Source organism: Drosophila obscura, unplaced genomic scaffold (assembly GCF_018151105.1).
Source record: "Drosophila obscura isolate BZ-5 IFL unplaced genomic scaffold, ASM1815110v1 contig_4, whole genome shotgun sequence".
NCBI classification, from domain to species: domain Eukaryota; kingdom Metazoa; phylum Arthropoda; class Insecta; order Diptera; family Drosophilidae; genus Drosophila; species Drosophila obscura.
The window spans coordinates 10,999,076-11,024,111 of NW_024542828.1; the positions used below are offsets into that span (position 1 = coordinate 10,999,076).

The 25,036-nt window shown below is 46.8% G+C and overlaps 1 protein-coding gene across 1 annotated transcript in view; it reads left to right on the forward strand.

Annotated features, from left to right (window-relative positions):
* The first annotated feature begins 3,431 nt into the window (after positions 1-3,431).
* Positions 3,432-25,036, forward strand: part of LOC111070266 (serine proteinase stubble) — a 29,612-nt gene continuing 8,007 nt past the window's right edge. Inside the window, exons 1-2 of the mRNA XM_022360690.2 lie at positions 3,432-3,783; positions 20,013-20,729. The gene's annotated coding sequence lies outside the window, so the exon portion shown is untranslated. The remainder of the gene's footprint in view (positions 3,784-20,012; positions 20,730-25,036) is intronic.

Consider the following 25,036-nt stretch of genomic DNA (forward strand, 5'->3'; position numbering starts at 1 on the left):
GGGTGATGGGTGATGGGTGTTGGGTGGGTGCATTCAACTCGTTTTAGGTCTCTGCTTTTGTGGTTCAGTGATATAACCAGGAATGACGACGGCTGGACAGGCGACTGCGGGCTGAGTGCAACTGGCCGTTGTGGCAATTAATTGGAGCATGCGAGTGCCAGTCAGGGAGTCAGTGCAGCGCAGCAGCGTTGAACCAATTTCCAAATCAGCATCATCCAACTAACAGTGCAACTTGCCCCAAAAATGTGACTGCACCACTCTCATACATAAACCATTGGATGGCCAGCGTGCCCCAGCCCCAGCGTCCAGTACCATATATAAAATATATTTCTGCTCTTTTTTGCTGCACTTTTTATTTATTTTTTTTTTTTCGGGTTGCGTGCAAAGTGCGATGATCTTGGTGGAGCGGTGAAATTTTTGTGCTTTTTGTGCTCAGGCTGTTAAAATGGTCAGTGAGCAGAAATCCAAGTCAATGTCCAAGCCAATGCCCGAAATGTGGGCTTGATTAAATGGCCATGTCCAAAACATACCCAGTCCCTGCCCCATCCACGGCCAATCCCAATCACGTACTGGAAATGTTTTCGCTTTTGGATAGCGGGAGAGAGAGAAAGGTTGTCCCGGCCTGCCTGCCTGCCTGCCTGCCTTCACGTTGATGTGAAATATCACTCCGTGTCCGAATATCACCTGCCTCTCTGGGAACTGGGAACACAGCCTCCAGTTGCAGTTGCAGTCGCAGTTGCAGTCTCAGTCTCAGTCCCTTGGCCAACTTTCCTTTCTTTACTGTTCTTTCCGCCACCATTAACATTTGGCCAATTTAAAGTGGCATCAATTATTGCGAAACCATTCATTAGCCGACCAGTTATCCCTCATTTCATGATCGCTTATCGCAGCCCATCCATATCCCTAAACCGCGATATACCCACGACACATCCCCATTCCCATTCTCATTCCCATTCTCCAGTCTCATCCTCAGATTTTCTCTCGCTGGCCTGGCTTGTGCCGCCTGTGGGGAATTGGGGTCACGCATGAAGTGAAGTTTCGGACATGGAAAGTCTGGACTGGACTTCCAGTGCAGATTTGGGCGAAGACTTGGGAGAGATTAAAGCCACTGATGAGGGTACACACTCCACTCCACTCCACTCCGACTGGGACTGAGACTGAGATGCCTCCTGAATGATGTTTAATGGCAAGTGCTTATGGCGAAATTTGCACTGTATTAAGGATACTTAATGGGGTTGTATGGGAAGCAAGGTTTGTGTACTTTTTAATGGCAGCCACACTCAAATATTACGATGAAGAATAAACTTTCCGCAGAATAACCGTTTGCTTATTGCCATCATTACTTTGACTCCATTCAAACAAATCGGTTTCCTTCCTCTCTCACTCAAATAGTTCTCTCGAAAGATCTCCATCAGCAGGTAGCAGCCCATCAACAAGTTCATACATTTCCATTCGCCCCCAGCCCATACCAAAAATCTCTGGCAAAGCCCCAAGGAAGTTGGCGACAAATTTATTCAGATTGTTTTTTGCTACCATTTACAGCAGCCAGCAACCAGCAAGCAAGGAAGAAACGTAGTAGCAGCCAAAGAACGAGGAGAGGAGAAGGAGGAGTACCAGGAGGCATGACCACCCATGAGCCACGCCACGCAGTGCCACTGCGAGATTTTCCTTGGCTGAAAGAGAAAATTTATTGTGTTAGCTGCGGCACGAGTTTGCATTTTCCTCACAGCTTTTTTCCTTTTTTTTCTTGTTGCTTTTTGGCACTTGGCATTGTCCCCTTTTTGCGGTGGTGGTGCTGCGGATGCTGTGTGACACGACCTTTAACGAGATTTTTCCTCTCCACTTGGCGCATCATCACGCGACTCTCCAGCTGCAGTCAGTCCATGGGCTATGGATTCTGTTGGCTATTTGTACCAACACATGTTGAAGAAGCCGCCAACAGCAACAACAACATCAACGGCAACAGCAAACATTTGTTGGGGAATTAGCAAGCGACAGGCCAGCCAGAAGAGACCCACAGCTACACATACAGACTCAAACTGTGGAGCTGTGTGGATGGTTAGGTAGGTTGGTAGCTTCGTTATGATGGGGAGGATGAGGAGCATCATCAACGTCATTTGCGGCTGCTGTTGCTGCTGCTGCTTCTACTCCTCCTGCCACATTGCATGCACATTGAATTCCAATTGGGTTTGGCAGAGTGGCGCAAACTTAATTGTCAAGGTTCGTTAGTTCTTTTTTTTTGCCAGCTTCTTTTGCCAACTGCAGCCCCACCGTCTCCTGCCATTCGTCGTCTTCGTCTTCGTCTACTCTTCTGCTAATGTTCGTTTCTAATGGTCGGTTTGAGTTACGGCCATGCCACAACCAAGACTCAGACTAAGTCTTCGACTCCCAGTCTCAGTCTCAGTCCCAGTCCCAGTCGAAGTCAGGCCAAAGGAATTCTCAATATTTCCATTACTTTGTGGTCATCGTCTGGGATTTGTTGCGTTTTTAGCGGCATTTGAGCTCTCTGTCGCCTCTCTTTTGGCCAACTATTTAATTCACATTGGTGGAAACTCGATTGTACTGTTCCCCGAGTGGATGCAGAGCGGAGTGGTGCAGCGGCTGGCCTGGCTGGGGCAGGCACCACCGCCATCGAAGCACAAAATGAGCAACGCCACCAGAACTTGCCACAGAACGTTCGTTGCCGGTGCGGTGCATTTCTTTCAGTACTTTGTTGTACTCTACTGTACTCTACAGAGGGGATAATATGGGATATCGGATTTTGAATTTCTTATAATTATAATCTCTAAAAATCTACTCTTTTATTCCTCTCTTCGACAACTCTCTTTCTGTCTTTCCCCCCATTTAAACATTAAAAACTGTTACTTAAGATCTTAAAGCTTCAATCTAGCGTTTTCCATCTATCATATAGGGTGGTCTCCCCATTCAATTGGAACTTTCTTTGACACCTCACAGATCACAGATCGATCTTGGATACAACCAAAATTTTCTGAACTGTCTTTTGTCTTAACTCCAATTTCACTTGGGTGCTCCTGGGGCGAAGCTTTCTTTTCATTTGAAGATCTTCGGATCTTCAGATCTATTAAGTGGCGGTGGTCCGGCCGCCTTGTAGAGCATCTCTCTGGACGGCCACGGCCCAAGCCATAAAGTTCTGCACACTCTCCGCTTCACTACGGTTTGGCTTAGTTTCTTATACTTTTTTTTGTGTGTTTGGTTTGGATATTTTCTGTTGTATTATTTTGTGGTACTGTGTGGGGCTGCTCCATCTCTGGTCTTGGGCCTCGGGAATGCAGTCGTCCGCAGTCTGAAGTCCGCTGCCAACGTAAGCGTCTGCGTCTGCGTCAGCGTCAACGGCGGCATTCTCTCCACTTGACTTTCAGTTGAAATGCGTCCGATCAATGGCGATCGAGTTAGTTTTGTTAAGATCTCGTCCAGGCAAAGTGCAGCCGGCCGGCAGTCGTCTGTCTCCGCTGTCTCCCTGTCTCTGTGTTTTTGTGCTGTGTGTGTGTCACAAGGATCCAGGTCCCAGATCTGTGGCAAAGCAGGATGCGAATGTCGCATCCATGTCGCGATCGCTAACGGCTCTTTAGCGGTTCTCCAATACGAGTACTCGTATCTCAGGCTCGGGGGCCTGGCCTGCCTGTCCTGGTGCTGGAGCTGGAGCTGGAGGAGTGTGCTAATGTGATAAGCCGCTTAAACCGCAATCGACTTTGGCTTCGACTCTGACTTGGAGTTCAACTGAGAGCCAACATTTGTGGCCTCCCCACCTGATGATCAGTGCTGGTATGTACGGGACACATGGGTGCTGGGGCTTATTCGGTCAGAGTTTTTGGAGAAGGCTCATATATTTTATTCGGTGAGGCTGAAGATATTATCAGATTAATTATTTAAAAACAAAATTGATTTATTATATTCCGTCCGATTCCGAGGCTAACTGTGAGAAGTTGCCAGCTGTACGAATCTGCAGCTCCAAAAGAGTCTTCTGGGTGCAATCTCAGGTTTCTGCACTGCAACTTCCGTTTTATGGGAAGTTATGGGGTTAATTGCCCAGCAAACTCTCCCTCTTTCACTCACACTGCCCCACTGTTTGGAGCTCTGGCTTTGCCTCTGGCCCCCATCCATCGGTTGACTTTTAGTGTTCCATTCCCGATTCCCGCTCCACCTGACAGCAGAGAGCAGACAGCAGACAGCAGACGGGGGACGCATATTTAAAGTCCGATATCAATCTTTCGCAGGAATGAGCAATGACACTTAATGGCATTTCGTTGCAAGCTCCAGCTACGGCTCAGTCACCGTCACCGTCTCCGGCTACATTTTATGGCCAGCTTCCCCACACAGATCCCATCCCGTACCCTCTGCGATCCACGGCCCCGCGACATTGCCTTGTTAAGTGTTAACGTTAAGTGCCTTGTTACTTAATTCTCCTCTCCTTTATCTCTTCTCGTACATTTGCCCGCTCTAATTCGATCTGAGGTGTGTGTGTGTGCGCGAGAGCGAGACAGACAACAGAAACAAAAGCACCAAAAAGGAAGCAACAAAAAAATGCTTTTACTAGAAGATGCGCTGCTGTTGTACCTGTGCGCAAGGCGTAATTTGTGCAAGGTAAGGTTGTTACTAGGAGAACGCTCTTCAACTACATATATGGAGAGAGGGCAGCGCGACGGTGACCAATTGTTTTTATATGCACCATTGCCAGAGAGGGAGAGACTATTCCCAGAGAGAGCCCTGCAGAATGAGAAATCCCCACCGCACATTGTACTGTACCTTGTGTGTTGTTGTTGATGTCTTGCATACTTTGCAAGCAGAAGAGAGCGACAGCTAAGCCATTATCACACGCGACAGTGAGTGCAGCCATAATGTAAGCGAGAGCATTTTCTTTAATTTACAGTTAATTGAGTCTTATGGGGTAATTATGCATGCAGGTAGAGCCGGACTCGTCCGCAGATCCTCCACGAACTGTTAATTGTACTGAAGGGGAGACGACTCGAGACTTCCTCTCTGTGTTAATGTTTGTGTCTCTGTGTCTCTGTCTCCGTCTCTCTCTCTGTTCTGGCAGCGTAAATCAATCAAAGTGCTTTGGTTAAGGCCTTAATTAAGGCTCGAGGGGTTATTAAGCCTTTGCTTTGGCATGCATGACCAAAGGCAGTGCACACACGCACACACATCTCTCCCTTTATCCACATGTCTCCACTGAAGCTCAGAGCAAAGCACGACTCTAACGGTTGTAGAGGGAGAAGCGAGAGCAGTGTAGAGTTACCCGCAGGCTTAGGTGCAGCCACAGACACAGCGCAAACAAATTGCATTGATGCGATAAGCCGGCTTCACTGACAATAAACGAATGCCCAATCAATCTCGAACGGGAGGCCGCGGAAGCCACACACAAACGTGCGACAGTGGAGCCTCACAGTGGCAAGAACGCAGACCAAAGAAAACAGCACTCCGGAGAGTTTCATCTTATTGAGCTCCCACTGTCGTACAGGTGGACTCTGCATCAAAATATATTTGCACCTGGCTCTCTGGGAGCTGTCTTGGCCGGGGCGTAGTCCGCTAACCGCTGGCTTCCTTTCCGCAGCCCCGTTCGAAGCTGTGGCAAGTGTCTGAGACACCGTTAGCCATCATTAGCAATGAAATCAATTGACGGCCCATATCCAAGTGGTTACCCCATGCCCCATTCCCGTACCAAAGGCGGTTAGGGTGGGGTTGGTCAGTGGTCGATAGTTATAGGTATATTGTATGGGTGTATGGATGCTGTGGTTTTATTTCAATGAAGCCATCGGCACACAGGAAGTTCAAGCCGATTGCGAGAGAGATCCAAAAGATTTCTTTACATAAATTCCAGGGAGCGGTTTTTTCTTGAACAAAGATTATCGGACAAAGGAATATAATTCTGCGATCTACTTCTGTCAGAACTCTAAACATCTTTGACCTATCAGCGTAAATATTGTGCCATAGTTCCTCGGACATGCTTCAATCACTCCGGAAGGGCTTCCTCCACCATTGATTATACACATTCTTGCATATATGTATGCATCATCTGCTCTTCTTTGTCATAGCATAGCTGCCATCAGCTTCTTCAGTCTTCGGGGAGGGTCTGTGTCTGGTGCATCTCTGATTAGCCCGGCTAATACCCACACAGAGGAAGCCACTTGGCACTTGACTATCACTCCTTTCTGCACTCAATCTCCGCATCTGGTAGCATCTCGTTTTGGTAGCAGTTCCAGCCCGCTGCTGCTGCTGCTGCTGCAACCGCTGATTATCTCCGGGCACAGAAACACCAAAGGAATCGAGCTGGAAGGAAATTGCGTGCAATAAAAGATAGATATGTCGGGGGCACACTGGCTATCAAGCGTGGATCATACATAACTGGGGTGAGTGGAGAGGGGAGAGTGGAGAACGGTGAGCGGAGTGCACTCTCCTCATACTCGTATTTGTATTCGTATTCGTACAAATATTGGCATACGTTTTGCCTTATCTTGGCCAATTTATAGCCGCGTTTCTTGCCTTGCCATTTTTCGTTGTTGTTTGCCAAATGACTCAATAGCCAGAGTCTGTCGGGCTATCGGTCTGTCGGTCTGTCGGTTGGGAGCTGGCGAAACTAGTTCTGTTGCACGCACTCGTCACGAATCTAATGTAATTCTCAATTACGAAACGAGTTATGCCACAAATTAAGCAAGAGAAAGAGCGAGAGAGCGTGGCTAACTGCACTTTACTTTTTGTTTTTTTTTGGTTTTGTGGCCACCGAAAGGGGCAATGGAAATGGCAGAGGCAAATGGCAATGCTAACAAGGCACCAAACCCGCAGCTCCGAAACCAAAGTTCCAAGTCGAAATCGAGCCAGAAAAGGGCGTCAACGTTGGGGCGCCACCCCAAATTAGGAGCACCTGCCAGTCCTGTGGCCTCGGGGGCAGGGGCCTGTCCGGAAGGGGACCGGGTCCGTGTCCAGACAAAGGTGTTTCGTTGTTATTAATTAACAACAATTCGATTTGTGGCCACACTTTGAGGCACAGGCACAGTCACAGCAGCCGCTGATCATCATATTCGGGATCGCTGGATCGCTGGCCAACTGGATCTCGGGGACTGGCTCTGGCTGGGAGCTGGCCTGGACCTGGACCTGGTCATGTGGTCAACGTCAACCAGTTGGCTGCTCTGCCACTGAGGCGAAATACCAAACACGTTTCGCGGAACAAGTTCAGGCCTGGCTGCAATGCCATGCCAAGCCAAGCCAAGCCAAGCCAAAGCCATGGAGTAACATGTCTCAAGACTTGTTCCACCCTTTATGTTCTCCAGCACCACAAAAGCACCAGGCAGCAGGCAACAGTCACCAGGCAGCAGGCACCAGCGGGCAAAACGATGACCAAGAGGAAGCATCCGTTAAACTGCTGTGGGCCATTGTCCAACTTTTGTAGCCCGCTTAGCATTGGGTCACCGTTGGGTATCGTTCGGTTGCGAAATGGGACCACGCATGGAATTAGTATGGGGAGACCAGGCCACACAGCCGCACACACAGATCTGGGAGGAGTGGAAAGGAGAAGATCCTAAATCTGACTTTGTGGCTTATTTGAATAGAGGTGTTGTGGCATGGCCTCCGCGGTCTGCGCTCTCCGGCTGATGGCCGTTGTTAAGAGCCTTCTCTCTCATGACAGGTGTCTCCTCCCTGTCGCATCTCTGCATCTGCGAAACCGTTTTGAGTCCCGCGATTGGGGTCTGTCTCTGTCTTTGGTTCTATTTCTGAACTCTGTCTCTGCCTCTCTTTCACTCTGTGTCTCTTTTGTGTGGCTCTTCGTTTGCTGCTGCTGCTGCCTTTTGGCCAAATTGCTTGGCTAATAAAAATAGATGTTGGCCGCCGCAACAGCAAATGAAGTTGTTGCCACTTTGAAGTTACTTGGGACTGTGGCTTGTTGCGGATCTTCTTGACTGCCAGCCGTGGCCATGGTCGTGGCCATTGGATAAGGGACGCTCGCTCCGATGATAGATAGTTTGAAAGGTTTTCTCTGGGGTTCATGATAGTTTTTAGCTATTCCATGAATGGTTTTTGGGTGGAAACTATTGTAAAACTTCACCAGGAAATCCGTGATATTCTGTAGATTTCTTGTTCTGAAATTCCTGCCTTTCTTTGTATTTTTTCTCTGATCCAATTCTTCTTTTGTCGCATATTTATCAAACAGTTTTAGCTGCAATCCTGACTGCAGTCTCCTTTGGGCATAGAATATCCGAATAATGCCAAGCAGGAAACAAGAGGGAGAGAGAGAGAGAGAGATATCTGCGTTGGATCCACTTTTCCAAGAGGCATGCGTCGAGTGACCAAATCATTAGCCTTAGTCCCAGCCCCAGCCCCGGCCCCAGCCCACATTTGGACAATGGAGCCACCGTGCGAGTGTTGAATTTCACTCCGCTAATTGCCCGACTCTCCGGCAATGGATCGCAATGGATGGGAACGAACATGGATATGCGGCCATATATTCATACCTGTGTTTATGGATGGACAGAGGATCTACGCCGGCGGCGCCTCATAAAAGAGACGCTGGATCTCTGGGGAGCTCCCCAGTTAATGGATTGGGCTCCAGAAGCTGTAAACTTGCATACAGCAGCCACATAATTTGGAGTAATGGACTCTCGGGCAGCGGATGCATAAAACGATGCATCAAAAGGGGGGGGGGGGGCCATAGAATCGCACAGAAATTGGGGTGAGCCTTCTGGGTTGGTGATCTGCGAACTGGGATCTGGGATCTCTCCTGCTCCCTGCTGATGCTGATGCTGCTGTCTCTTTGTGGAGTGGAGTGGAGTGGAGTGCCTTTGACCATAAATTCTGTAAATTCAAAGCGCGAAGGAATGTCACTTGCCAATTATTAGAGAATGTCAGCTTGTCGCTGATATCTTTGCCATGTTTGTATTGACGATCTCAGTGGCTGCCGCTGCCGCTGCCTGAAGAGTGCTTCCAACTGTTGCCTCACAGAGAGAGAGACGGCGATTGTGAGAGGGGAGGGGGCAGAGAGAACGAACGCTCCACTTATCGCTGCCTCATATCTAATATAGACAAGAGCAAACAGGTTCCCCCCAGTTGCAGTTCAATCACGTCTTAACGTCTCTTCTCCTCCTTCTCCTCCTCCTCCTGGCGAGTTCCCAAGCATCTCCCAGTACCAATCCCAATCCCTGGTTGCAAGTCCCAAGTCCCAGCTCTCTTCTGGACCTCTGCTGGACACACGCGGGTCTCTCTTTGGGTTCGTTTTATTTTTTTTTAATTGCTGCACTGCATCTGTTGCTGCTGCTTGAGGATCGGTTAAAAACGTTTGACAAATGCCAATGCCAGCAATTACACGAGCAGCGATATCTCATGGATGCAACTGTGATTTGAACTCATTACGGCTGCCCCATCATCATTATCGTCATCATCATCATCAGCAGAGATCCATCCAGGAACCAGTGCCAGTTTTGCCTGGTTTATGGAAGTTCCTCTTCCCACCACTGCCACTGGCACTGTCACTGGCAGCAAGACAACAGCAATAACAACAACAAAACATCTTAATCTTCTTGCGACTTGTTGCACCTGACCTTGTGCCACTTGGATGTTGGCTGCGGCAGCGACTGCGGTGGCGGTGGCGGTGGCGGGTGACCCAGACACAAGTGAAAACAAAATCCCTATTCAAATCCGGGCTCTCCCACCCCATAAACCTTCCTTACTTCTACCTCCACACACACACACACACACGCGAGCGAGCGAACTGTTTGCTATCTGCTGTGTGCCCCATGCCACATGCCACAACCTGAACTTGAAGTGCGGAACCAGATGCATGTAAGGTAACGGTCCTGCGGCTTGCTCCTCAGCTCCTCAGCTCCTCAGCCAGATGCCGCGTCTGCCTCGTGAGAAATCAAACTGTAAAGTGCGACGCGGTCTCTGACTCTGCCTCTGCCTCTGCCACTGCCACTGACTGTGGCCTAGGCCATGGCCAATGCCAATGCCAATGCCGGGGCCTAAACAGGTTGCAGTGGTCGTATACCATTTTGGTTCGAGTCGAGCTTCCTCACACATGCCTGCCGCTAAAAGCGGGGGGTTGGGGGGCAGCCAGAGAGCAGAGAAGTGAAGGATAGAAGCTGTAGCTGAAACTGAACTGAAGCTGTAGCTGTGGTGGCAGGCAGTTGGGCAGTTGGGGCAAGCAGGCGTTGCAACTATGACTAGGTGAACCCCCAAATGGTTGTGGCTCTGCCTGGTATTAGCCCCAAAACCAATTGCACAATTTGTAACAGCTTTTGACGGGATTTCTGCGGTTGCCGTTGCATCTACTGCTGCTGCCCCCGTGACACTTCCAGCAACCTGCTGCAACTTTGGGCTGACTGCTGGGCAACGCCTTTCCACTCTCGGCTGCAACTTGCAACATTCTCTCCGCGGAGTGTGTGATCTGATTGTGATGTGTCACCCTTTGGGTTGTTTTTCGGTTTTCTGTGGCATGTGGAATGCGGTTCCTGGTTTCGAAGTCTGGGAATATGATCCAGAACATGATATTTCTGCATTATTTCCCATCATCTGCTGCCTTGTTTTGGGTCTCCACCATGGCTAGACATCACAGAAATGAGCCTCATTTATGGAAGCGCTCGAAGGGCTCTGATTAATTCTCCATCTGGGCATCGTTTTAGCTCTATGATCAGTCGGCTGATTGCACTGCTGTAACCCATTTTAAATGGTTTTTTGAATGCGCTCTTTGAATACCGGATATCTAAGGGCATTTCTTCAGCGCATTTAAGTGCGATCCCTGCCTGCGAATATCCCTTTGCAAGCTGTTAACTTTCAATCAACTCTATCATCAGTCATCAGGCAGGCAGCAGTGGGCAGCTGGCAGTGGGCTCCGTGGCACGACTGGGCGTGGACCAATTGGAGAAGCAGCCATCCGATGATTTCGCTGGGCTTCCATGCCATTGCCATCCATCCGGCTTCACACCTTTCGCGCCGCCCAAACCGCAGCCGCAACCGCAACCGCCAGAGCAAGCAGCACACACACACACCTGTAATTTTCGCCCAAGTTCCAAGAGACCCAAGACCCAAGACCCAGACCCAAGACCCAAGACAATTTGTAGGACCCTCTGGGTTGGCGGTGGATCGGTGGAGAGTCGCAGTTCCAGGCTACAGCTGATGCAGGAAAACTGATTGCGATTTCTAACTGCAACACACACGCTGCAATAATTTCGTAATTTCTCACTCACTTAATTTAGCACAATTAATCTCAATTTCAGCTGTCAACTGCAGAGCTATAGCAGCAGCAGCAGCAACAGCAACAGCTCGAGCTCCAGCTCCAGCTCCAGCTTTTAGCTCCAGTTCAGGCTGAGTCTGAGTCAGAGACACCCGCCCCACCAGCTGAGGGGTATCTGGTTGTGGCAGCACACACACACGACACGCATTAAGAGGGGCAGTGGGAAGTTTCCCATAAATATTGGACTGCCGTTAGAAATTCATGTGTGTAATTTGTCAACTGAAATTAATCTGTGCCCCAAGTCAAAATCTTCTCCCAGGGTGTTGCTTGGTCGGATGATTTGTTTGAGTCTCTCCGTCTCTGCGGACTGACAACCAAATTGAAACACATGCCAAAGCGCTGAGTCTCTGCGCACTGACATGACCTGGCTGGAACCTCCTACTCCTCCTCAGTGCGAGTATTCTTGAGTTTTTGGCTGTGGCATTGTTTATTATATCATCATAATGCCAGCCAGCCTGTCAGCCAGCTGTTAACTGACTGTGACCGTTTGCCTGCTTCTGACTAAGAGTTCAACCAGCGAGTGTCACTGCCCCCTTCTCTGGGTGGTGATACTCTGACTTTGGAAGGTTGAGATCCTGAGCTATGGATCAGCAGAAAACGGAGCATGTTCTCGTCAAATAAATATATGATTTAAATTTAATGTAAAACAATAACGGGCTGGTCTTTTCTCTGTACAATTCTCTGGATATCTGACAGTAAGCTGAACATTTAATCAATCAAATAAAATACTTCTAGATTGAGTTTTGAGGCTTCTTCGTCTAAGATTTTAATTAATATTTATTTTCGCTACTTTATTTTGCTTTATCTACCTTTAATTTTGTCCAAAGAGCATTCTATATTCGTTTTCCCTACCCCCAATTTGTATGCTTGCCGTTCTGTCATTCGGATGCCCATTTGGATGGCGATGCTCTGCTCTGCTCTGCTCATTCCCTGTAGTTGCCTCACATTTTTGGGCCTTTTGTCTTTTTTTTCGGCCATTAGACAATGTTTAGGGTTACATTTGTGAGTGCTTTTAATTTAATTTGCCTGAAAAGAAGAGTTCGCTGCCACTTTATTGCTGCCTCCTATTGTTACTCGAGTGTTGTGGCGTCTTTTTTCTTTTTGCAGCATTTTGCGGTTTTTGGTTTTGTGTGTTTGCAACATTTTCTCTGCTGTGTACTGCGGCTTAACAAATTTTCTGAAGATGTTAGTTTGTTGGTTCTTTGGCCATGTCTCTCCATACAGGTTCTCTCTTATGTTCTGGCTTCTCTTTGGCTTTGGCTTTGACTCTGCAGAGGCAGTGGCAGAGGCAGTGGCAGTCCATCCATACACTTGCTTAGATATAGATATGGTCTTCAAACACACACACAGGAGGGGGGGTCGATGGTTGGCTGGGTTCTTGGTTGATCGCCTGGTCTGGTCTGTACAGAGCCTCCACACCGCTCTCCATGTCCATCTCCATTCCGTCCACATTTATGGCAGTTGGCAGCCTCAGTTTCAGCCTCAGTTTCAGCCTCAGCCTCAGCTTGTGCCTTAGTCTTAGCCTTAGAGTGGAAGCCACAGCAAGGTGTTATTTTCATTTCTAGGTTACTGACCCATGTCACATGTGTGTGCGGAAAATTCAATATTGCTGTGAAAAATACTTACACAACTATTAAATAAAGACATGGATGGCCAAGGGAGAGCTCAGAGCCCACAGCCCACAGCCCAGACACCAGAGCCCCAGAGCCCCAGAGCCCACAGGCCGAGACACAAGGCATGGCCTGGGCTGGCCTTAGTAGTGGCAAGCAGATGTGGCAAGGCTTGTACTTAATAATTACGCTCATTTCATGCATGCAATGTTTGGTTTCCCGGGAATCGACCGCCCACCAAGCCCTGCCCTGCCCTCGCTGCCCTCGCTTTGGCCATGCGGACTTTTCCAGCTGGAAATGAAAGAAAAATTCTTCAACAGCTGCCGGCTTGTGGCTGGTTGTTCTTGGCTTTTGGCTTAATTAATTACCACATTCCACCCAACCATTCTCTCTCTCTCTTTTGCTGTCTGTGGCGGAACTTGTAGTCGAACCAACTCAAAGTAGAAGAAACGAAAGACTCAAGACACAAACTTGCCTCTTGGCAACTCGCTTTCCACTTCCTACTCGCAGCTCGCAGCTCGCAACTGGCGATAATCGATTGAGTTCGTACATGTCATTTGCTGAGCTTTTGTGGCACTATTGACAGCACAAAACGATTCCCAATGAAAATGACATGATGTGCACGCCAAGACCGCCACAGACAGAGCCCAAACCAGATCAGACCCTCACACGCGAGAGGAATGGAGGAATGGAGCAGGCCTCCATTGGCATGACAAATTGCGACCTATTCATCTTGACACGGACTTTCACTTTGGCTGGGCCCAGGGCCCAGGGCTACAACTAAACCAAAACCCCCCAAAACCCAAACCCCCAAAGCCCGCAGATCACACACTAAGAGAAGAGTCTTCCCAATGATCTCTTCTCACTCGCTGTGTATTATGCAAATGTCAATCACCAAAGCAGCGTTGACAGGATGCTAAATCCCCTCAAGTACCACCAGACTCGGACTCAGACTCAGTCTCAGACTCAGCCTCTGTGCCAAGTTGTTGTCTCTCCGGAGTTGGTTTCCGTCTCCGTCTGGTCTGTGGCTGGCTGGGAGCCAGCATAATTGGCAAATATATTGGCAGCACTTTGGGTCCATTGTGTTGTTGGCCATTTAAATTAACGATTCGAGATTTGATTCACGTGTAAACTATTAATCAAGTCTCAAGCAGCGACTCCAACTGCCCCAAGTCCAAGACGAAGTCCGAGCTCTTGCCACAGCAGCTGCCTGCCTGCCTGCCTGCCTGCCTTCTTGCCTGCCACTTGCTGGTGCTGCTGCTGCTGCCCCTGCCACTTGCTGCGTTGGGCTAGGCCCGGCCCGGCCTGCCTGCCTGCCTCAAGCGAATCGCCATCTGCTAAATGGGTCAGTAAGGTGGAATTCGATTTTGGAGCCAAATTAAATATTGGTGGAGCTGAGCGGGCTGGTACGAAAAAGAGATGTCATGGGGAGTTCTTTTTTTATGGCGGAATTAAGATATTCGGGATTCGGGCTAAACAGTGGGAGTGAAATGGGAGGAGAAACCTGAACTGTAAGCCAGTAAATAAATGAATAAAATAAAATGGTTATTTATACCTGTTGATTGGGAAGTTAACTAAACATTTAGGACACTGTGGTATGTGGCATTAAATGTTTAAAGGCAGCCCCATAAACCGGCCGAGAAAAGAGTTTGGGAATAAAATTCAAAATGATTTGTTGATTAACTCTGAAGAACTTTTTCCTTTCGACTCCCACAAACCACAATTTAATGGCTAATCTCCCAACACACCCAAATATATTAAGCAATAACATTCGTTGTAAATGAAACACCGTTTTCCTGGTATTCTTTCGCTCTCTCCCTATTCATTCCTTTCTTTCTGTCTGTCTGTAAATGATCCTCTTCATTCTCTCAAGAGCGATCACAGATTACATTTCATATACAACTTCATTCAACAACTGATTTATGATCGTTTAGCGATGACAGTGTTAAATGATCTTTGGCTAAATTGATGTCTGAGTAATTCAGTAGTAGGATCCCAGGCAATCCAACATCCAACAGCTGAAAGACGATCCACAGATCCAGCGATGCAGCGATCCACCGATCCACCGATCCAAACGATCAACCGAGTGAGCCACGATCCGTGTTGAGTATTCTGTCATTGAACTGTTCTGTTAAGCAGGAATCCATTCGAAGATCCATTTATCAGAGACCAGTCAGGCATGAATGAATGTTTCTCTTTCTCTTTTTTTTCCCCCCACTGTCCGTGCTCAGACCGAGAGTCCGAGAACGTTCGTTGAACTGCACTTTTCAGAACTGAAACAAACGTTCGACTGGGGCCCATTTACAATGTGTTGGGGTTCATTTTTCATTAGAACGATAGCCAAATGGATAATTAATTTGGTGTTTGATTTCTAACAAACAGAAGCTTGAAGAGCAGTGATCCACTTAGTAATGACTATGGCTTCATGGATCCTTGTTCCATTTACCATGATCAGTTCATTCATAAATATCCTTTTTAAACACTCCCCTCACTGATGACCCATAGAAATGATGAATAATATCTCCAGGTATTAAGTGCTTTTTAGTTCTTTAATTTTCTTAATGATTCTTATTTATGTCCCACAATACGCGTATATGGAGCTCCTTTGAGAGACCCATTAAAAGCCTCTAGAGATCCGTGATCTTGTTAAAGTGACTACTTATCAACTAGGGGGATCTGCCAGGCTATTTATCAAAATGTATTCCACCTCTGGCCGCATTTCAGCATCCATCAACATCATCGTACCCACACCCAAAAAATCAATTGAAACGAACTGAATCATCCATTTCGACCGCATTCAGGCTACCCTACCCCTGCAGCCGTAAAGCCATAAAGCCCCAACAATAGACTGCACTCAAGTGTTATATAACAGTTATACTGATAACTCATACAAAAAACCCCAAATGAGAGAAAAATCTTTAACACTGACCCACTTTCAGGAGTCGGGGCCATCGGTCGCATCGGTCGGCGGGTGAGTCAATAAAGAAACCGCACAAGAGTTTGCGCTAATACGGAGATTAAATAATCGCTCGGGCCCGCTGAAGTCTGAACGACCGCTCATGAATCACCCACACACATACTGCCCCCCTCAGCAGTGGTGGAGGAGGAGGAGGAGCGGGGAAACCGAAGCCCAAGCCGAAGCCATTCCGCAGCGGACACTTGCAAAATACTGACCGGCCGAGTGACAAAGTCTGGGAATGAATGGAAAGCAAGAAGAAAAGCTGTTGAAAATTTATGGTCAAATAAATGTTCAGACATACTCACACGTATGCTGTCTGTGTGTGTGTGTGTTCCTATAGATATATGTACATACATTCATACTCGCGTGTGCCTGGGGGGTCGAGGTCGAATCGTACCGTAAACATTTGTGCACTTATCAATTTGTAAGCTAAAGAGGCTCGCAATCAGCTGTTCGGCGAAACACTGCAGGCACAAACTTGTCCATCATAAATCTCTCTTCGAGCACGCTCCAACGCCAGCCAGCTCGCTCTCTCTCTCTCTCTTCTCGTGCGGTGGGCTGCTCTCTTCGGAGCGGAGCCGCTCTTAGAGGCGGCTGGCTGGGGGCTTTGCTTTTCTCTTGGCCGCAGTTTTATGCTTGGCCTGATGCTTTGCCGGCCGCAGTTCGGTTTTTACAGCGAACGTGTGCGGTTCAGATCGGTTTCCGATTCGGATTCGGTTTCGCTATCGATTTTGTATATTCACACGGAGCCCATCCACATCCATTCACATCCATCCCAAGATTATCCATCACAAAACAAAAAAAAGGTGCCTAATATTTTTTACACATTTTAAACCACAGCCTTCGAGGCAAAGCGAGAAAAAATAAATGTTATACAAAAAAAATCAACCAAAACCCAAACCCAAACCAAAATCATGAATCTTTAGACATTTCAATCAATCAAATGGCAGCAGCAGCAAAACTTTATGCTGTGTTGGTAACCGATCGAAATTGTTAATCGACAGTTAAGAAAAAGAAGAAAAAAATAAAAAACTGTTAATACATTAAGCCAGATTCCAGACCCCAGTCTCCAGACCCGTCAAAAGTGAGAGTTTTCCACGTTTATGCTGTCCCTGTGTCCCTGTGTCCATGTGTCCCCCCCCCCCGCGTGTGTGCTTTTTTCGTGTTCAAAGTAATTTTGCTGCTATTTTGTGTGTAGTTTCTTCATCATCTCCTCCTTCTGCTTCTCCTGGTCTCTGGTCTGTGGTCGCTGGCTGCTCTGATGTCGCTCTTGTCGCTTAAACAAACTTGCGACTCAATCACGACTAATTGCGCATGCGCGGCCGCTTTATGCGTATTCCAAGCGCCGCCCGGCGGGCTCTCTATCGTGCCCCTGCCCCTGCCCCATTGCCATCCCCATCCACGGCACACACAGCTCGAATCCCACTCCCAGACCCCCCCTCATGCATATTACAAAACCGGAGCTCTGGATTGGAGGAGAGCGTAAGACTCTGCTTAATATGCGTGTCACGTTGCCGGCCATCAAGTTCAAATTGCATTCGCTGTCAACGCATTGCTGCAACAGCAACAGCAGCAGTGGCGGTGGCGGTAGAAGTGGCAGTGGCAGCAGGGGCACGCGTTGAAATTTTGAAATTAACACCCAGACACCCCGACAGGCCTCAGCTTCAGGGAGATAAGTGGAGCAAGTGCTGCTAATTAAGAAATAAAAAGTTATCAGAGTCGAGTCGCAGTAAAAGTTGACAGCAGGATAAAACAGCCAGGAGAATGGCAGCAGGATTAAAGGGAGCAGCATACACGTTTGAAGGCAGACGAATGACAGGAGGGATAACATTAGGATTAGGGCAGGGCCAGGGCAGGGCCATAGCACCTTTAAGGGACAGCCGGATAACAGAAGAAGTAACCATTACAGTAGCTGTAACCGGAACAGAATTGCACTGAAAGCCGACGGGGCGAATGACCTGCGCCAGTGCGCCGGTCGATAACTTTTTGGCAGGCGACATGAGCACTAATTAGTCCACGGCGCAATCGCGCGGCTCAACCTGCCACTTGTTGTGCCACCAAAAACCAAACAAAACTTGCAACAACAACCAAAAGGAAAAGAAGTGGCAAAACGTGGAAAGAAGTCACAACAAAAACAACAAAAACAACAGCAGCTAGAAGAAGAAGAAGTGGAAATGCAAAAGTGAGTTAATGCTGCGGCGGCTACGGTGACGGTGACGGCGACTGCAGCCAGTTTTTCCTGCTCCCGACACTGTCAAATGCAACGCTCTGTCGCTGCCCGCTGCTGCTGCTGCTGCTGCTGTTACTCGCGCAGCATTTAACTGCAAAGCTAATGCACTCACTCACACTCACACACATGCCACAGAGGTTCTCCCATAGGGGAGAGAGCGGGAGCGGGAGCGAGAGCGAAGGCTAGAGGCATACAAGTGCAGTTAATTAATTTCTTTGTTGTTCTCTACGGTAAATCATGCCGTGTGTGTTGTTGCTATTCTGGAGAGAATTTCGCAGAGAGAGAGAAAGAGAGAGACGCGAAGAGAGAGAGAGAGAGAGAGTGAAGAACGAAGATCAGAACTTCTTCCCACTGTTCTACCGCTTCCCCTCCCTCCACCCGTTTCCGGGTGTTGGCAACGCCGCCAACTCCAGCAGGGACGACTCCCATCGTCGTGGACTCCAGCTCCAGCTCCAACTCCAACTCCATCCCGACATTGTCTTTTGTTGCAGCTACTTGAACTGCATTTGCATATAAATTAGTTTTGATAGCGCTCCATGGGTCCATGGAGTCCGTGGAGTCCGCAGCAGCAGCCAAACAGTTTGATGTTTGTTCTTCGAATGCGTTGCAGCCAAGTAGCAACAAAAAAATCAACTTGCGACTGCCACTGTGGCTGTCTAACGGTATTCATTAAGTGAAGTACAACAGCACCCAAAGAGTGAGGGACAGAGCTGCAGACAGGGTTGCAAAGCGATAAGTTGGCAATAAAAATTGGCAGCACTTTGGCACAATTAAGCCAGCAGCAGAAAGACCAACACAAAAGACCCCTTTGGCCTGGCCAGTAGGCGCTGCACCAGTTAATTGTTGCCCGTTGACAACTTCCACTCTTCGTTGTTGCTGTCGTTGTTGTCGTGCCACAAGGAAGCACCACCACATTAAGCGGCAAAGAAGTGCAAATTCACATTTAATGAGCCAGTCACTGGCTGGAAGGAAGCTGCGGCCTGGCGAGTGATTCTTGTGGTGCACGGAATGGTGGGGGCAACCTCACCTCAGATCATTGTAGCGGTTCCCCGCATTGAAAATGCAAATAAAAAACATTGAGAAAAGAAAATAAAAGGGGGAAATGTAATAATACACAGATAAACAATCATATTGCATAAACTTTGAGGCAAGAAACTAGGTGGGGGAAAGCCATTGAAAGGAGATTTTGTTTCAGATTATGGAGCATCATTAACAGAACCATTTCTTGATGCTCTTGAATTCATCAGAAAAGAAATCTCACTTTAATCGAATAAACACTCGTATTAAGTTTGATATTTGATAATTCGAATAATTTGCTGAAATCAGCGAAAACGCAAAAGTTATTTAGTCTAATGTTCCTCTCACCCCAGATAAGCATAAGCATAAGCATAAGCATACGTATACGTATACGTATTTACAGATCATCAGTCTATCGTGTTTGGAGATCATCAAACTGTTTCCCCTGCCCTTGCCCCGTCGTCCCCTAGGGTTTGTCACTTTCGAATCAAAGACCCCCGAAAATGAGGCATCAGCATGAGGCATTAATTCGCCAAATCGTCGTCGCTTTCAACTGTCACTTTTGAGTGGTCCTCCGCGCCGATCCGATCCGATCCGTGTGTTAGATGCAATTTCCATTTCCATAACGCCTCATAACTCAAGATAGCCATCAATTTGGTCAATGTGAATACTCTGTAGTTTCTGGTAAGCCAATGCCCCTGCCTGAACCGAACTGATCGGGCAATGGACTCCCCACGAACCACGCTGCTGATATACATCAATTTTTGGCAATTTCGTTCGGCTACCAGCAGATCGAATGCAAATAGGGTCCGAAGCTCGGTGGTTTTTTTTTTGTTTGGCCTAATCATATGGCTGGGCCCTGGCACCTTTTGCATAAATTTTCGGCTATGATTTCTAATTCGATCGTTGGCCCATTTCCATTAACAGCTCTACTTCTGTTTCTTCTGTTTTTTGCAGCCCCATAAACGAACGCCCACGAAACGAAACAAAACGAGGCGTGGCGAGGCGAGGCGGTGAGAAAAAGAAAAGTGAAGTCCACCGAAAGTGAAAAAATCAATCCAATCGAATCGAAGGAAAATCTCCGCTCAGCTCTAAACTAAATCAAAAGCCTAAATCAAAATATCTTTCAAACAAACAAATAAACCCGAGGCCCACAAACAAATAAAAAAAGGTTCAACAACAATTAATTCAGAGTGCTGTTGGGGATCTGTCGGATCTTCGGGCTGTTCGTGTTGCATTTTATTGCCTCGAAACAATATTTACAAAAGTCTTTATGGCCACACAGTGAAATGCAAATCAATTAAACAAAAAAAAAAAGAAAAAACAAAAGCAGTTAAAGAAAACAAAAAAGAAAGAAAAGATTCGTTACAATTTGATTGAACGCGATTTATTGACCATGAAAACGGTGGAAAGTCCAAATTATATTTAACACAAAATTCCAAAAACAAAACAAAAAAAGGAATGTGTGCAAAAAAAGAAAAGAAAACTTGAAAAACGTGGCCAAAATGGCAACCAGTGAAAATCAAAGTTAATAATCCAAATCCATCGACAGTTCATTGTTCTATATACAAATCGAGCAATTAAATACTGAACAGACTCTAACCGGGCCTCAAATTCAACGATCCGAAGGCGAAGTGCTACCAAAAAAAAAAAACTGAAAGAACTGAAAGTCTAGTAAGTCGATATTAAAATGGGATTTATATATAGATGGAGAAATAAATGTCTGTAGCTTTCACTTGCCAAATGGCAAAAGCAAAGCCAAAAGTAAAAACCAAAGAGAGAACTTTTCCTGTCTGCAAGTTTCCAGCATTTACGGTTTTCCACACACCCGTTTTATACCCATTTTTATATTTTAATTATCATTATGTTGCTGTCTCTATTCTAAGCCCTATTCTTTTCTCTCTTAATTGGACAACCAAAATTCCGGGCATCCGTTAGTTCCAAAACCTAATTTATGAGGGAATTTTCTTCGGGAAGAATCTCCAGGGGGAACATCTGTTGGGGGAATATCTCTTAAACATACTTATATATTTATTTACCATAAAATTAGCATGAACATATTGTTTATAGACCCCCTCTGTTTTGGCACCTCCAACTAATTTGATTGCTCTTGGCTTAAATTGCCCAGACATTCTAATTTTATAAAAGTTTGCGCCATAAATCCCCCTGGCTGGAAGATTGCAGCAGGCGATTATCTTTACAGGGGAGGGGACTGTGTTATAAAATCCAGAGAGTCATCTTCTGTCTGTTTGTCTGTCTGTCTGTCTGTATCTCTGGGTCTTGTGTCAACTTCCACTGCTGAAGAGCTTATGTCGTTTTATTAGCGAAAGTCATCGAGCAGAATAATTGTTGCATTGTGGGGCTCGACTCGGGCTCGGCTTTGGCTCTGGCTCCCGTAACACCACCGAATCCTCCTCTCTATATACCACATACCATCCCATTCATGCGGCAATCAAAGTGCTATATAAAAGCGCAATTCACCTGCGCGTAAAACGAAATTTGTCCTCTTACTCTTAACCAATTTTTGTGGCAGTTTCAGACTCAGTCTCAGACTCAGACGTGTAGCAGTCACCAAACTGTGACTGTCTTCGTCTTCCAGCGCAGTGGCTGGTGGTTATATAATTTGATGGAACCCAGCAACCCCCATTATTCCATTTGTACAACTTCAGGCGCAAAATTATTTAAATGCGTTAAAAATTCATTCGGCATATTGTGAAATTAAGTTTAATTTTGTGATTGGGAAAGACCTTGGGGCCACAGACAGTTATACAATAAAAGTGCACTGGCCTCAAGGCAGAAATTTTGTGTTCAATTAAAAATTAAGGTTTATTTTTGGCAATGGAGAATCTTTTGGATTTTCCTAAGATTATTCACCCCCCGAAAAGCAGTAGCACCTGCAGAGAAAGAACAATATGATGTAATAATATTTATGTGGTTCCAGGCCAAGAGTCATAATAAGTATTATATCATTGTTGGGGCTTAACAAAAAGAGAGACGACTCCGCCCAAACAATGACAATGGAAATGGCAGCAGTAAAAAGGCAGCCAAGGAAGTGGAGGGCAGTGGAGTGCAGCACACAAACAAGGTCAAGAGGCAATACCTGTTCTTGAGAACGACTCTCCCACATACTGCGATCCATGGAATGAGAACAAAAATAATGAAAAGATAATAATAAATATATCCAGAAGTAGCCCCATTGATTGTGTTCATACAATTCCCATGACAGCAGCACAAATGCCATTTACAGCTATATGAATGAATGAATGAATGAATGAATGATAAATGATAATTAAGAGTCACACGAATCAAGTGAATGAAGTGAATGAAGTATATGAATGAGTGTATTGAACGGAATGAAACATTGAGCAACATTTAGCGACAGATGTGTAATTATTTCTGCATTAATTGCAGAGAGAGAACTAGTTTAAAACGAAGTGTCTGTCTGTCTCTCAGTCGAGTGTCTGAAGGTGTGAATGAATGGTTTATGGATCGCTTCAATTGGGATCGGGGAGTGGGATCTCTTTGGAGAGCACTCATTAAGTGAGTGAAAACCCTTGAGCATTGGAACCATTCATTTTATTCTATTTGTGCCCCAACTACTTTTCTTTTCTAACTTTCTGCAGCTCATCTTCGACAATCATTGGGCTCTCTAAAAGGCCTCGAGGTTTTTCTCCTCTTCCCCGACTACCACTTGAGAGTCCGTCCGTCTGTCCGTCCGTCTGTCCGACTGTATGTCTGTCTGTGAATGAGAGACAAGTGAATGCTGATTGACCCACAGAGACGACGACAACGACAACGACGACGCGTCGGGGCTGGCTCCAGGGCCCTGTGCTTGAACGTGCATTTCATGCAAATTAACGATAAGAGACATCTCCTATCCTATCCTATCCTATCCCATGCTATCCACACTAACCCTTACAAGCAAAGCACTTAGAGGCAGACATTTACTTTTCACTTTCAATCTGTCAAATTGTCATCAGCCATCGGCCATCGGCCTGGCCATTCCCTTTTTAATAGAGCTCATTGTCTGTATTGAAAAGTGATTGCGATTGCACGACTCTTGATTCAGATGCGAATACTCCTCGTACTGCTCGTATTTGCCCCTCATTTATGGTCAATTTGTATCGTTACGGTTACGCACGTGTTTGCGGTGTAACTTCCTCAAGGGACCGAACCGGAGTGAACATAAATCGTGCCTAAAATTGGGCCGGGCGGGCTCCAAAACGAACCGTTATGACATCGAAAATGAAGCTACTTAGAATAGAGATGAGAAAGAGAATTGTGGGGGAAATGAAAACCAAATTAATTATGCCACAGAGAGGAAAATAAATTACAAGAAGCACTAAAGAGAACCAAGAGAGAGAGAGAGACGGAGAGAAAAACAGAGAACACAGAACACAGAAACTGACCCTAAAAGCAGCAGCGTCATGGGGCTTGAGCCTCGGAGTCTCGAGTCTCAGCCGCAAGACAAAGTAAATATTTGGACAATGGAAAACAAAGCTGCACCGCGCTACAAACGCAGCCAAAAGAAAAGCCAAAGAAAAGGAAACAGCTGGGGGGCTACCGCTACACACACCACACCACACCACACCAATCCACTCCACACCTTCATCTGTGGTCAGTCAGAGGTGCAAGTGCAGCCAGCGGTTGCAGCCAGCGGTTGCAGACACACAGGTTGCACAGCACTTGGCCATTGCCCATTGGCCATTAGCCGTGGTGCGAGAGAGGTTAATAAACCAGGGGGAAGCGCGCTCTGGCAGTGATTTATGTTTGTGGCCCACTGCCGGACACTTAACAGCTTTTGGGGGGAAACGTGTTGCTTTTAGTACTCGTATTTCGAGCAGCCTGCCTGCCTGCCTGCCCCCAGAGTAGGCAGGTTGCCCAGAGAGCCTGAGGCTCAATGGAATGTTATATGTATCTGTGGCTCCACATTGCGTATGCGTAATGACTGTCCAGCGACTCTGGTACTTAATTATAAATAATTAATAAGTGCGCTCCCCCCTCTCTCTCTTGCTCCCTATCTGGGTGTAAATTTACTTTCAATTAGCAAACGAGGCGCCAGATGCTCAGACAGTTAGCCCATAAAGTTTGCACCACACACACACACACACAGACACACAGGAGTAAACGGGAGTTCAGTTCAGTTACTGTCTGCGTTATTATGAATGGAGACTACTTCCGGATTCTTGCCTGAGAAGAGTGCCATTAAAAGTCACAGAATATCCATTGAAGAATCTTTAGTGATCCATGATAAGAGAGAGTGATTTGATTCCATGTAAAAGTAAATCAGAATTAATGAGAATCATTATCATTAATCCCACAAAGTCATCAAGCAGATCCGTAGCTGGTCTAATGAATTTTCCATTAGCTGCAGAATGTTGATAAAGTATGATTTATCTATGTATGGGTTCCCCCACTGCCTTCCCCTGCGCTGCTCCACTGAATGTGCTCTTAAATCTCCCAAAAGAACATAAACAGTTTCTTGCCATTAATCCCTATATCAAATGTGCATCATTTATCATGCCGCCGCTCTCTGCAGCGCCTATATATGGGAGAGATGTAAGTATTCCCCCCAGTTATAACGAGATTTTGAGCACCTCTTTCAATTTTCCTAGACTGCTTCCGCTCTTTGGTGGGGTTTGTTCTCTTTGCTCTTATGATTTTCACATTGATAAGCGGTCGTCGTCCGTCTCAGGTGCAACGACTTTTCCCCCAGACTGTACACACACATTTCTGCTCCTCCTCCTCCTCCTCCTCACAGCTATTGCTCTGGTGTTGGTCGTAGATCTTCTAAGGTTGGCTCGCCTCCAGGCATACATAGATGGATTTCACATGGCCCGAACCCGAACCCGAACCACTCAAAAATTGTGTTTGCGTTACGCGCTGTGATTATAACTAGGCAGTACTTTCCTTTCCCGTGCGAGGAGGCAGGGCAGCATATCTCAAAGATGCCGCCGCCATCTGAGGCTCAGCTTCCTCCA